Source organism: Lontra canadensis, unplaced genomic scaffold (genome assembly GCF_010015895.1).
Source record: "Lontra canadensis isolate GAN:19392208 unplaced genomic scaffold, GSC_riverotter_1.0 scaffold31, whole genome shotgun sequence".
In the NCBI taxonomy this organism is placed as follows: Eukaryota; Metazoa; Chordata; class Mammalia; order Carnivora; family Mustelidae; genus Lontra; species Lontra canadensis.
This window is the reverse complement of record NW_022631025.1, coordinates 5,532,592-5,547,939: the sequence shown is the minus strand read 5'-3', so window position 1 is coordinate 5,547,939 and position 15,348 is coordinate 5,532,592. Positions and strand designations below refer to the sequence as shown.

General features: G+C 45.1%; 1 protein-coding gene across 2 annotated transcripts in view; it reads right to left on the bottom strand.

Annotated features, from left to right (window-relative positions):
• The window catches only part of GLIS3 (GLIS family zinc finger 3), a 493,142-nt gene that overhangs the window by 425,994 nt on the left and 51,800 nt on the right, over positions 1–15,348 (bottom strand). Inside the window, exon 1 of one of the 2 annotated variants that reach the window (XM_032866526.1) lies at positions 6,990–7,419. The exons of the other annotated variant lie outside the window; for it this stretch is intronic. The gene's annotated coding sequence lies outside the window, so the exon portion shown is untranslated. Of the gene's footprint in view, positions 1–6,989; positions 7,420–15,348 lie in introns of those variants that run through there. 2 annotated transcript variants of the gene reach the window in all.

Below are 15,348 nucleotides of genomic sequence, written 5' to 3'. Positions count from 1 at the left end.
TGTTGGTAGGCACTGAAATCAATTATTCAATGGAAAACATGTTTTTTAATGAAATAGAATTGACTAGAACAAAGTAGAAGCTGCCAGAGTACATCAACTGTATTAATGGTTAAGTACTATTTTGTTTCAGTTACTTGTGAGTGTACATGTCTGTATATCTTCAATGCATATAGTGTATATTGGGTAAGATGAAAAATAGGTCTTATGGTGAGTTACAGTCAAAAAGGTATAAAAACCACTGTTACAAAAGCATGCCCAGGCACCTAACAAAAAGAAAAGGTGCAGGTATAGACAGAGTTGAACCAAAGTAAAACAAATATCAAAATACAGCTGTAATGAGCAAAGGATCTAAAAGCTCATTTTTATCTTTATAAAACATAAGGATTCACCAATACAAAGCTATTATTCTACCACTGCTTTCTTTTCACTGTGCATTCGACTCAATGAATATCACTAATCACTTGTGCTCTATAAACGTCAAAAATCAAGCAACTAACAGAATTAAGATCAAAACGACCCACAATTGTAGTGATTCCTCATTGCAGAAGGGAGAGGACCTTCCCTGAAAGAGAATCTCCTTCTTATAATGCTAAGGGGGGACAAGTTTCAATTAACACATAACTGCCTTTGAGAACTGAGTTTTTCAAAATGTGTTCTTAATATGAGTTAACCATCAGATCCAATGAAGAGGAATTTGAAATGGAAAAATGAACACATTCCTTATGATGTCACCACTGAATTAATTACCTGAATTGCAAAGAGGGAACTCCACGCGGCCATGGTTTGAGACACAAAGGCCTCTTCAGAAATATAAAAGAGTAACTGGCTTTTCTTTCAAAAACAAGATAACCTCCAGCCTCATATGAGGAGATACATATGTAGCAAAATACGGCAAATGCCAAGTGCATTCTTTGTCATTTTTCATTTACAGATGACTACTTGGTCCATATGAATAACTATTTACAAAGGTAAAGATCACAATCCTCTCAAACAGGTAATAAATAACTACTTACAGGAGATTCTAGAAATAAAATTGAATTCAACACTCATTAAACCAAATATTCAAGCATATTAAAGTGTCCCGCATCACATGTATAACTGAGTGATTTCTTCCCTTCAGTGTAGTTATTACTTAAAAGTGACCGATAAAACTATTTTTAGTGTTAATAGACAAAAGTTTTACACAAGTTAAATTATGTTCACTGACGTCACTGCAGAAGTATGAACATTCACAACAATGACTAGGCTTTAAGCAACATGACAACATATTTATAGGAAGGAAAGAAAAGAAAAGAAAGAAAAAGAAAGAAAGAAAAGAAAATAAGAAAGAGAGAGAGAAAGAAAGGGAGGAGGAAAGGAAGGGAAAGATAGGAAAGAAAGGAGGAAAGGGGAAAAAAGGAACACATCAACATGAATGACTCAAGTTACAGAAAGAAGTGGAATCCACTGGTCATGCTGGAAAGGTTGGGAAAACATTAATCCATTTCTTCACACCCAAGAATAACAAGAATTCATACATAGCCCTGGCATCTGATTAGTTTTCTGCGTACAGTTTTCAGCAGGCCTAGAAATGAAACTTCGGGAATAACTGATATTTAGAAAATCTGATCTTGAAGAAGAAAAAGAAAGGAAGAAAGTCTGATCTCTTTACCAAGGCCCCCGGGACAGGGTCCGGTCTGGCGCTGTAACCCTATCTCCCCATCTGCAGTTCAGCAAGGCCTGCTGCACCTGAAGGAATGTGCAGTTGTTCCCATGCTTGGCCTTGAGGAGATCACATCAGACGAGAATGGCCCCATCAGCTTTCTTCATTTCAAGCCTGCTCTCAACCACTTACAGCTCCCATGATTCCAGTTTTAGAGACAAATCCCCTGATTTTGTTCCCACAGTGGAACTTAATTGGATCCTTGTTTCTGCTCATCCTATAATATTGTCTTAGAGTCTACATGGGTGGTCTTTCCCCTTCTTCCTTGTTTTGTCCCCCTTTTCCCCAAATCCAAATCCTACTTACCCTCCAGGTCCACCCCAGATACCCACTTTAGGCCTTCCCTGATCCTCTCTTAATATCTGTATCTATTTGCAAAATGGTTAGAATTACACTATTATACAAAGTTCATGGGATTATAAAATATTAAATGAGATCAAGTATGTTACTTGCTTAACATAGCACCTGGCACATAGAAGGACCCAATAAATGTTAACTATTTTATTCGAAATCCCTCTCTTATAGCATTCATAACTTTCTACATTGCCTTATGGTTCTGTCTGTGTTCGATCTCCCTGCCTAAATTGTAATGACAACATGATTAGGGGCCCTAATTTACCTTTGAACTGTCACTGGTCCTTATATGTACATAGATGGTTTTATATTATAACTATATACTTACATTTTCATACTACATGTATTATACATGTATGGATTTTTATATTACATTTGTATATTATGTGCATTTATTATACTCATACTGTACTACTCATTTATATTGAAAAAATGTGGGATCAATGAAATATATAATTATGTATATATATCCTATATTTATCATTTATTGCCCAAATAAATCCAGTACAATAAGGTGTAACTGTATGATCACAAATCCCCCACTCTGTGTCCTGCGGAGCCAGTTAAATCACAGGTGCATGTTCCCCAGTTCATTCCTTTCTCTGACAGGAGAAAGTAGCACAGACACTACAGCATTCTTCTAAGCCTTCTGGCCTTTATCGTGATATACCCATGAACAATGAAAAATCGTAGGTCAAAGCTGGAAAACAAACACAGTCACTTCAGTATGGAGACCAGGCACTTCTTTTGGTTGGGGATTGGTGGCCCTAACAGAGGGGCTGTCAAATGCACTTGGAACAGTCATGGAGGAAGGAGCCCCTTGGTATTCTCCTTGCTCATCCCACACTGGCTTCATGCTGGACGTTTTACTCTTGTCTGCTATCCCCCATCAGACCATCATTAGCAGAGAAAGTATAGCTTGTTTTGTCAGTGTTCTCTTTAATTCTATCATATTAAGCAATGCCTGATGAACCAAGCTAAACTATTCCCACCATGTTTTAAGGGAAATCCAAATTATTTGGCCTATTAGAAGACTGTTATGTCAGCGAAAGAAGCCAGACCCAAGAATATATATTGAATTTTTCCACTCACATTAGGTATTTTTTAAAACAGGCAAAACTAATACATCTGTTAGAAGTCAAGGCAGTGTTTATTGTGGGGGTGGGGGGAACAAAGTGAGTGGAAGGCTGTATGTGAGAGGTATGAGGAGTGTTGGTAATGTTCTATTTCTTGATCTGGATGCCAGCTAATCAGTTGCATTTAGCTTGTGAAAATTCATCAAACTTAAGATATGTGTACTTTTCTGTATGGATATTTTATTTCAGCTCAATAAAAAAATTGGGTTTTGTGTTAAGTCGCCTGAAGTAAATGGAAAACTTGGAAAACTTGGAACATGGGCATCTTCTTATCAAACTACATGTTAGAGTCATTTCAAGATTTTCTTGCATGTCTCATCCTCTAGGAATGAGTAAGGCAGTACAATTTCCTATGCTCCATTTATTTATTTTTTAATTTTATTTTCAATCCTAATTAAGTCTATGAAGCAACCAAACTTAGTGGAAAGTCCTGTATTTCCACCTTCTTTATAATATCCTTTACAGAAAATAATTATAAAAACATAGAAAATGACTTCTCCAGGGAAGAGAATGTGCACAGGATGCCACTTCCTGAATTATCTCCTTCAAGAAGTACTTCATCTCTATTCGAGAAGAATTACAAATTAACATTTCAAATCCAGAGATCAATACCTACAATATGAGAGGGACAAAAGTAAAAAGAATGTCCTCGGGCTTAATTTAGTAGCAAGAAAGAACACGCAGAGAAAAAAAGACTGAGAACACTCAGCTCTCTTTTGAAACAATGGAAGACCACTTTCTGCCATATGAATGAAGACAGGATTGGTACCAAATACTAGTTTGCTGTTTTTCACCTCCCCCATCCTGCCTATTTGGGGCCAAGAGGAATTTCACCCACTCGCTGAACCTCAGGGTCCACCCCACCCCCCCAAAATTCGCTTTTCCTATTTGGAATGATGATCACTTCCAAGCAAACCAACAGACCCCCGGTATTCCACCTCTGACAAACTAACTACTATTAAGGAACTTGGGTAGAATCAGGGTTCCGAGAAAAGATGTCCTCTCACAGCTGGCCTAAGGTGAACCAGGAAGAGAGGAAGTTACAGCAGCACTTAGACTGAACTCAAGAACTGTTGCGTCCTCTGAGCAACAAAAGAAAAGAATCCAACTACAAATAAGGAAAAGTGTTTTGAAAGGAACTGGAAAAGAAATGTCCCCTACTCTTCCTTTCAAAGGCAGTGGCTGGTCTAGTGGGACTGCCATAGACAACTAGTGAAAACATCTGAAAACTGGAGCGCACGTACATGTGATCCGTAACCTTCGGCATGTTCCCAGTTGCAACAATAACATGTAATACCACACACTCCTGTCTCTACAAGGAGGCAAGCTGTCCCCCAGCCCTCACGTGGGCAGATCCTTTTTCTGCAAAACTTCGCAGGTTGCGCTCACTTAACATTTCACCAAGGAAGCAAAATTAGAGGAGGGAGAAGAGGAATGAGAGGATTAAAACCAAACAAATCAATTCTATATTTAAAAAAAAAAAATAGGCTTCCCAGTTTAGTGTAAAAGGGTAGTCTAATGGAGAACGGGACACAGGGGAAAACGGATGTCTGGCTAACTCCCAAGGCAGAAATCATGACTCATCGAAGCTTTCAGTGGGGACATAAGGAGACTTCACATTTGTCTTGAGTTCACCTTCACGCCAAGAAATGCTCTCTGCACTGGAAATTGGGAAACTTGAGTGTGTGCCCGGCATCTGTGACAACTGGCTATGAAGGCTTGGACGGAGCCCTAAAAGTCTCTGGGTTCTGGGTTTCCTTGTCCATAGGTGATTTCCAAGGTCCCTGCTAGCTTTAACAGCCTAAACTTGGCATTCCCAGCTCCCATATCCTAAAGGGAACTGGTCCGCTGGGGGGAGCTGCAATGCGTCCCTCTCCTCACAAACTCCAGCACTCCACCCCCATCCCGGCCCAAACTCTGGGGAGATACTGATGTTCTGGAAGTAGGTGGGGAGAGGGTGCAAAGCCCATTTCTCCCTTCAAAGGGGGTGGCAGTTGCAAGAGTCCAGTCCCAACAGACGCTGCTCCCTGCCATTCCGGAAGTACCCTCCACGCGCAGCCCCTGGCCCGGGTTTAGATGCTCCAGAGATGAGGGCCTCTAGAACCCCGCGAAGCCTAGCAGAATACAGAGCAGAAGGGCGGGGGGGGCTCTCCAGGCCGGGGGAGGGCTTGAGAGATCCGGAGAGGTGCTGGGGACTCGCCGGGTGGAGAGACACGCCTGGGGAAGGGCAGAAGAAGGGCAGCCTTATCAGTTCCCGACCCCCCACCCCCCACTCCCCCCACCCCCCCGTTGGGCCCGCAGAGGTCCCGGTCGGGGGCATTAAGCTCCACCGCAGGGAGCGAGGGCGGGTCTGAGGGTGGAGGCGAAAGGCCCTGGCTGGGGCGCTCTGCTGCGACCCTGTCACTCGCCGGCCGCCTCTGACCCTAACCCTCCGCCTGGTCCGCGAGCTAGCGCAGCAAAACAAAACAAACTCGTGCCGGTTTCCTGTTGTGCAACCCAGTCCTGAGTAAGTCGGGCCGAAAGGGCGCCGCCGCTAGCCCACGGCTGGAAAACCCAAGCGGCGGGGACCAGCGCACTGCCCTTCCTGGCCCGAGCTGGGGTTCCGGGGTAGCCGCGGCTCGGAGCTCCCATCAAGCTCGTGTCTGAACCCTCGGGTCTCCTTTCGCTTCTTGCCTCCCAAACACCCCCCCAAGTCGAGGGCGCGACCCAGGAAGCCAGAAACCACCTTTCCCAAAGCTTCTCCCTCCAGGTACCTAATTGAATCATACATAGGATGACAAATCCATCAGGGCCAAGTTTTCCAGACACTTGGGTAACTTCCTCGTCCCCGAGATGACTTGTCAGCTCCAGTGAGTAACTTGGAAGTGTCGCTTGGGGCAAGGTGTGTGTCTAGGCGAGAGCCGGCTGCTCACTCACGCTTTCCAGGGAGAGCGGCCCGGACTGACTTCAAAATACACACGGGGTCATTTACAGGGACTGCAGCCGCGACCAGGACAGAGCACCCGAGACTGAGACATTTTCCAAACAGTGCTGACATTTTGTCGGGCCCCATAAAAATGTAAACGCAAAGTGACGAACCCAGTGGGGAGTGTGAGCGTCTGGGTATGTCTGAGCATTCCGCGGCGTGGGAGGTTATAGTTATGGACCTGGAGGCTGCGGGTCACAGAACCTCTCCCAGCGACTAGCCAACGTACCCCCAACCCAAGGACCTTCCTGAGCAACGGGGACATGGTCTTTGGCGAGATGGTAGGCATGAAAAACACCCTTAGCGGAGCTCCACAAACACGTGGAATTGGAAAACGCAACTACAGCCCCGTGTGCGCGCGGGACCTCACGTCACCCCATCGATTCCCACTTCTCCCAAGTTTCCCTTCAGTTGGGACTCCTGGGTGGCGTGCAGGACATGCCCCCTGCATCCTGCAACTTGCCTTGATTGTGTGGCCCTCTAGCCTCTGTTGTTTAAAAGAAAAACCAAAAACAAAAACTCTTCCTAATTAAAGAAACTTTAATACCTTGTTGATTTCCTTTCCGTCTTCTACACTCGGTGCTCTTAGGCAACTGACAACAACAGGGCTTGATTCCTAACCCAGGGTTGCTATCTCAACAAACAGAGCTTTTAGAAAATCTGGGGCTGGGGGTATGCTTAGCCTTAAACCCGCGCAAACGCCACTGGCTCAGCGTGGAAAACTATTTCTAATCCCTAGTTTGTGTCTCGGAGCGTTAACTCCCCCACTCTTTCGAGCACCGGTTTCTCCCGTCTCTCGCCTGCGAGCAAAGTTCCTATGGTATCCACTTACCAGGTAACCCGGATTTCCACAACAAAGCCAGGCGTGCGGGTCCCTTCCCCGGCCCGCCTGCGAGTGACAGCGGCGGCCAGCGCTGGCGAGGAGTAACTTGGGGCTCCAGCCCTTCAGAGCGCTCCGCGGATTCTGCCTCCTTCGGAAATGAAAACTCCCATCCAAGCCGGGGGACGGAGCGCGGAAACCCGGCCCAAGTGCCGTGTGTGTGCGCGCGCGTGTGCGAGGGCAGCGGCGGCAGGGGGAGGAGGAGGCAGAACGGGGGGTGGCTGGACCCTCGGCATCAGCTCATTCTCCCCCCACACATACACATACACACGCAAATGTTTTTAAAAAGTTGAGTTTCGACTTTGTGCCTCGCCTGTCCTGCTCATCCTCGCCCTGGGCCGGGATGCGTCTGGGGGCCGGTGCGGGATGCTGGCTAATTGCTTTCCGCGGGTTCCGTTGGGGGAGCGCTGGTGCGAGCCTGGACGGCCGCGGCGGGCGTGGAGGTGGGGGGCGGTGCGGGGAGGGGCAACTGTATCGGCCCTGGCGCTGGGTGCCCTTGCGCGCCGCGCTCTGGGCTGCATGGGCGGCGCAGTGTGGACGCGGCTGCAGGGGGAGGGAAGAGGGAGGGGGAGAAGAGAGGGAGGGGTGAGGGAGAGAAAGGAGGGAGGGAGGGAGGCGGCCCCGAGAGGAGTGTGGATGTGAGATCGGCCGCGAGGGCCGGCCTGCAGCCAGCTGCTTCCTGACTGTGAGCGCTGGAGGGGGAGGGGGAAGAGGGTGGGGGCGGGCTCGCCGGTCACCGGCCTGGCCAATTCGATGGCTGCGTTCATGCCTCCCGTCCACACATTCACACACACACACTCGTTCCTGTGTGCCAGGGAGGTTAGGAACTCCAGCACAGGGTAACGGCAGGGAGACACTCTGCCTTCTTTCTCGGGCCCTATTTGTAGAACTGGCTTTTTTTTTTTTTTTCACTTGAAAAAGTATCCACATTTCGACAGGATCTGATGTCAAATAGTAAAGAACAAGTGGGGAAAAAATACCCAATCGTAAAATTCAGAAAGAAAAACTTTTTAGAAGTGGGAAATGACAAAAGTCTTTCTGATCTACAGGGTTACAGGAACGTAACTTCCGAAAATGGCTAGGTGAAGCCCAGAAGTTGCCTTTGGCATCTCTTCTAAGTACAAGCAGAGACGAAATGAAAATGTTACCTGAATAGAAACTCTAAAAACAGACTGTTAGGGACGGAGGCAAACTCCCTGCAGGGGCGGGGTCCATACAGTGACACAGTGGCGCTTGCTCCTTAAGAAGTCAATATCCTCACCTTCGTACCCCACTTCACTGTGATCCCAGCCCTTCTGCTTGGGTTGGTCAGAGCCTTCCCGCCGCCTTCCGGGAAGGCCAGCTCTTAGTGGTTCCCCACACGCACCCCTGCAGAGGCACAGACTTCCATCCTGGGAATCGATGCACAGGAAGCACAAATACCCTCCAGTTAGGCCTTTCTATAGGGACAGTAGATTTCACCTGTCCTGGTGGCTCAGTCAGTTAAGCATCCAACTCTTGATTTCTGCTCAGGTCATGATCTCAGGCCAGTGAGATCAAGCCAACCACCTCTCCACACTGGACCTAGAGTCTACTTAAGATTCTCTCACTCTCTTTCACTCACTCTCTCTTCCCATCTCTTTAAAAAAAAAAAGAAGAAGAAGAAGAAGAAGAAGAATTCTACCAGTCCTTATATTCTATTCTAAGAGCTTTCACTCAAATATAAATTAGCATTCCTGTGAGCAAAAGAGAAGGCCTCAAGTACACAAATGACCCCTCCCAAAAAAAGTGTTGCTAATAATTTTCATTTATCTTACTTCAAAAAGAATATTACTAGAGTGGGTCCATATCCAAAATATTGACATCACAGACAAAAGTCCATTTTCACAATACTTCTTATGTCTTGTTCTGGTCTTCTTTTCAAGACTGCCTTTGGGGAAGACATATTTTCCCTCCCTCAAAGACACAAACTCATCAGAATATTAATCATCAGAATATCTGTCAGCAGAAGTGGAGGGAGGGAAATAAATTTATAAGTGCTTAGGATATGTCATTCTGTCAATTTTCCAGTTTCTTTCTCTGTTCTTCATCTCCTTTTAAATACAAGTATCCAAGCCCAAGATGGCAATAGATGGGTTCAACCACACACCAGAAAAGACTCATAAAATGAAGCATGCAGCAACATCACAAAAACAAAGAAACCAAGTGGTGGAAGTTGCTATGACTATTCCGTTGTGGCTAGTTATTGCAACACGCCTGACATTCACAGAAAAACTCTTCCTCATTAACTCCAGCCTTCAGGAACAGAGCAAGTTGGGAACACTGACTCTTTAATGTGTCTCAGGAAATTCTTTTCATCCAGACTCTTGTGCTGTACCCAAGAATCCCCAGGAACAAGACAAGCCTGAGTGGAAGCTGCAAAAAACCGATCTACCATCTCTCAAATATCATTTTAAATACGATGGTTTTCATGCATGAAATGATATCCTACGGGCTTGAAGAAGCTTCCAGAGCTTCCCACTTGATAGGAATAGCTTAGCTGGAAGAGAAAAATATTATGCTACACCCTACTTTAATCAATGGCTCCTGGAAATAAAACACTGGGAAAACTATGAGTCATCAACCTGGAGATCCCCAAAATTCTCTTCACTTAGAGCAGCCCTAGGGTGGGAATGTCATTCTTTATTTAGGTGGGATTTGCATGAGCCTCTAACATTCCTAAGACCTTTACCACTAACCAGGTACAGTACTTCACTTGACTTTTTGTGTGTGTGTCCAGGAATGTAGATCTGCAATGTCCTTACATTCCATGGGCTATAGTAAAAATGCAACATTCCCAATAAAACCCTGGAGTGACTCAGAATGAGATCTGCACCTCTTCTAGACTAAATTGGTCTTCGGGGCTGGGGGAAGGGAGACTAAGAAATGGCGGGAAAGGAAACAGTGTAGTTCAGAAATGACATTCTCCCTTCTCCATAAGCTCTCCATCATACTTGGGACTCATGCCCTGGCAGCCTGTAGCCAGAGCTGGGAAGTGCAGTCTCCTTGCTATCTTCCCTCTCTGGAGCTGTCGCTGTGTGCATCTCAACCGCTGACTCAGGGCAGCTGACTCAGCAGACAGAGCCCTCCTGCCAGCTCAAGTCCAGTTCGCATTTACTGGAGAAATATTCAGTGAGGACCGACTCTGTCCCAGGACGGGGGGGGGGGGGGGGGGTAAAGGAATTAGCACTTGTAGGCACTGCACAAGGGAAGAGGTCACAGAAAGCATTCTGCCCAGGGCCAGGGATGTAGCAAACCCTCAAGAATGATGGCTCTGCGTATAGCACCTTATCCCAGCAAGCATATGAATAGCGTGGAGGGTCTCCTACATGGAAGCAAGGAAGCTGACGCTCAGTGAAGAGTCAAAGAGAGGGACAGGCAGGGCTAGGTTTGCCAGTCTTGAAGCCCCAAGTCCTTGCAACGTTGCTCTTCTACAAAGTAATACCGCGTGTTCTCTGAATGTTCGCAAAGTACACTGCAAGTGTATGAAGGCATCTTGTGATCAGTGTCAGATAAGCACAGCGGAGTGTGGAGGAGGTGGGCATCATTTTCTACTACGCACCACATGCAGTGGCTTGGCTGTTTCAGCTGGACTTTAAAGAAGGGGTAGAGAACTGATAAGAGAAGAAGACCACTGCTGGTGGAAGGACCAGCCACAGAAAGGCACCAAAGGCAGAGATCCCGTGTACCTGCTCACACCAAGCAAGAGCACAAAACAGTACTCCCACAGCAACAGCCACGGAACACAGTGGACTCTGGGATGGAACATCCTAACTATTGTTTGTGTCCGCCTGAGTGATCTGACAGTAAACCTTTACAAACTTGCCAAAAAAGAACCACAATCAGATTCCTACTCCTGTAAAATGTCTATAGAGAAAAACAAGTTTTAACCCCCAAATGCAGAGAAGTTGAACTAACAGCACCAGTGATAGCCTGCCTAGCAATCTCTCTCACACACACACATACACACGTGCGCGCGCGCGCACACACACGCACGCGTGGGGGTTGGCAAGAGTCCAGTTATGTAGAAATGCAGTGGAAAAAGTCAGTGTTTGCCAACTTAAAGAGGGGAAATAAATGTGTCAGATGGAAAATTTCCATTTTACCTTCCTAAGTGAATAGTACAGATAGTGGAATGTTATCAGTGACTGATACCCTAATAAAACATTTAAGTTGATCTTTCAACTAATTTTGCCACAAGTGTGGTCAGCTCAGACTCTCCTGCTTCCACAGCACTGATGCAATTTTTAAAAATTATTATTTATACCCATTACATTCATAGCATCATACCTCTTTTCCTTTCTGAGGCTGAAACTATAAATCAAAGTCTAAAATGTATCATTCCTTCTGCAACTGACCAAAATCTGAAATATTTTACTCAATACAATGCCTCTTCATCTTTTTTTGCGGAGGTGGGGGATAAAATTTTTCTTCCTATTTTATATAAACCCGATTGACATGCATCTTGTGTTCTGCAAAGGTTGGCAAGGTATTTCTTGACATACTACTAATGTATATCTATAAAGAGTTTACCAAAATAAAAAAAAAATAAGTTCATGGACATACACAACATTCCACAGGCAGCCAGTCTCCTACTATTTACCACTCAGCATCCATACTGGTCACTTCTATATGGTACATAACATAAAATTAATTTACCCCTTCATAACACTATCTGTCCCTAACTTGCCTTCTCGAAGTCCCTTCTCATAGGGAGAATTGACACTTCTTCACAAGTCTTTTGTGGACTAGCAATACAGCTGGGCACTAGTAAGTAATTAATGCTAAGTGAGTGAATGAATGAATGAATGAGGAAAGGACCTTTTTTTTCTGCTTTGAGAGGTGATGAAGAGCACAAAGGATTGTCTTTACCCGTGGATGTGATCATTCCAGTACTCCAAAAGAGTCCAAACACCTGATATTCTCTTTCTGGGCCCCAAGGCTCATCACTGTAAACAGAAGGTTCCTCCTTCTTGGGGAAGAAAACTGTCTAAGCAATGTTTATCATCAGGAGGGGAAGCCTCCTCCTTCTCTTCCTCCTCCACTGCCCCAACGATCTTCCCCCAACTGACACCCCACTCCTCTCCTGCCATACCATTCTAGGTCATTTGCATCACATCCTGAATTCTACCAACAGGAAAAAATATGTACTACATTATGGGAAGAAAAAAGAAGGAAAATATAGAATGAGGGTGCAAGGAGGAAGGTGATTTTTTAAAAAATAAGAGGAAGCTGGGGTGCCTGGCCGGCTCAGTTGGCTGTGTGTCAGACTCTTGATTTTGGCTCAGGTCATGATCTCAGGGTCGTGGGATCGAGCCCCACATCAGGCTCCGTGCTCAGTGTGGCATCTGCTTGTCACTCTCTCTCCTCCTCTGCCCCTCCCTGCATGTGCATGCTTTCTTCTTTCTCTCTCTCAAATAAATAAATAAAAACACTGTTAAAAAAATGAGTAAAAAATAAAAACAGGAAGCAAGGAAGGGAAGACAACATTAGGACAGCATCAGGATAAGTGAGAACAATGAGTAAGTTGTGAATAGAATTAGGCTCTGAAAAAAAAAAGTGACCCAGTGGCTTTTTGGACTCTTCCCCAGTCACCTCAAGTTCTAAATACACCTGTCTGCAAGGCGTTTGAATGCATCTGGAAATTGTCTACAAATTCTAAGGCCCCTTGTTGCTGAAATACTCGGGAGGTTTCCATAAACACTCCTATCCCCCTTTTGACCATGTAGAGGATGGGGGAGGACAGTTTTATTGTCCATCAGATGAATGACCAACTGCCCCCATAGGAGACACGTCCTGAGCAAAGCAATGATGCCTTTCAGGCAGGAACACTGTTGCAAGTTCACTGCCTGCATTAGTTCCCTTAATTTTCATGACATCCCAACGGGGTGAGATTTAGCACAAGTTCTATTTTACAAATGGAGAAACAGAGGCAGAGAGGAGTAGGTTATATTTGCAGCGTTACCCAGCGTGTGGGGGGGGGGGGAGCCAGGCTTCCAGAAGAAATGTTCTCCCACATTAACCATTCCTCTACTAGTCTTTCCATGCAGGGAGCCCTGCCTCCCTCATACATTTGTTTGTCCATTCACTCAGGCAGGATGGTGTGTTAGAAGGAGGTTGGACTCTGGAATCAGAAAAGCTAGAAATCCTAACTCTACCACTTCTGAGATACGTTGGGCTGGTTCCTGAACCACTCAGGACCTCAGTTCTGCTACCTGAGTTATTGCAAAGATTAAGTGGAAAGTACAAAACTGGCCAGCACACGTACACCCAGGGGCTTTGCCCACTGATGAAGGACACAGCATAAGAATGACAGGGGGAACTAACCCCTGCCCCAGCTCCAGGAATGGGTGTGATGTCTCTGAATGCAATCTCTCTCCCCTGATCAAAGTGAATGGCTCACAAATCAATCAGGCCTTCCCCAGGCCAGAGAGATTAGTTCATTGATGGGCATGTGACCTAATCTCGGTCAATATGATGTGAAGAGAAAGCTCTGGCTACAGGGATTGGTTCAATGATGGGAATATGACCCAATTTGGGCCAGTGAGATGTTCTCATGAGAGGAAAGCTCTTTGATAGCTTCTGAATATAGTGTCTCTTCTCTCTAGGGAGCCATTAGAAAGGTGGCTTTTCCTCTTCTGTACGTTGTGAAGAGACAAAAATGAAGCTGCCTTCTTTTCAGGCTGCCAAGGAAGGTGACACTTTGTGAAGAGCAAGGTGGAGAAAGTAGCAAAAAACAGACCCAGAGCCCTGATGGAACCATACCTGATCTCCATCCAATTTCTGGACTGTTTCATCTTTGGGAGCTAAAAGATCCTTCTTATAGAAGTACCTAAGGTGTTCAGTATATCATGGAGGGTATAAAGAAAAGCAATACTTAATAACTTACAGGAGTTCACACCCAATAATAAATACTTAATTTTTATGTTATCATTTTAGCCTGTTTATTTAAAAAAAATAAATTGTTGCTCATGTTCTTTTTGAGATCCTCCTACCATTTGGTCATATATTAAACAAGAGACATTCTATTTCCCCAGTAATTACACAATGCCCCCTTTCAGACCAGCTGGTCAACCTTTGGGAGTCAGATAGAGTAGCTTATCCATTTGGTTGTCAGACAAGTGCCTCGAAAAGGTAGGCCATTTCTATGTGTTCTCAGTTACTGGTTAACAAATATAGCCCCAGAACTCAACACCTAATAGGAAGTGTGTGCATTCCCAAATTCCTATTGAAATTGGACTTTATCTCACTCCCAGATAAAACAGAGTCAAGATTTTCCTGGAATGATATTTGGAAGTGAAAAAGTAGAAAAGATCTGCCCAGGCATCTCTGAGTCCTACTCATTTCTGTTGTTGCTGTCATTCATCCCACCTGAGAAAGTTTCAGTTCAGCCTGGAATATCGCTGTCCCCATCCCCAGGCTCTTCTGTCTTGTGTTTTGCAACCGAATGTTATTTAAAACTCAGCTATAGATACCATTTGGGGCTACTGGCATAAGCAGCAGGAGCAGAGTCCTCAGATTCTAGATCGAACTTAGGGGCCAGCAGTTAGAACGTCTGAGCCTAATAATAATGATGTTATCTCACCTGGTTGTATAGGTCAGAAACAGTCTCCCTGCCACTGCTTTCATTTTCCTTCCAGCAAGAAGGGGACACTAGGGAGAAAGTGTGAGTGGCAGGTTATAAGCCTTAAGCTTAAGACACAGCTTAGTTATGGCAATAATAAAAGCTTGCATTTATTAGGGGTTTATTGTGTGCTGGGGCTGAGGCAAAGTACTTGAGATTCTTGATCTCATTCAGTTCTCACAGAGCTCAGTCTACTATGAGGGGGAGGCAGGATGAGACCCCAGCTATGGCTAGGGCACAGGCCCTCAGCCACACCACCCTGTGCCCCCACACAGTACTGCTTACTAGAAGACATTCTGATGAGATATGTACTAACAACAATTACATGTAAACTTCATAAATAAAATACACCATATAGATGGTATGTGTCGTGACCAGTTACAGGACTCTACCAAGTGACACTACACTACCATGTTCCTCAAAACCTACCTTGAACACTCTTCAGATTCCCCAAAACTTTGCATCTGTTCTCCTATTATACTGAATGTCTGCTTCTCCTGCTCTATAAGGCTGCTTATTATAGGGAGAATAATGTCCCCCCAAAAATGCCTATATCCTCATCCCTGGAATCCATTAGGTTAAAATATGTTTTTATGTTAGGTTATGTTAGGTTAAATGGCTAAACGGAATTAAGGTGCAGATGGAATTAAAGTTGCTAACAAAATGACC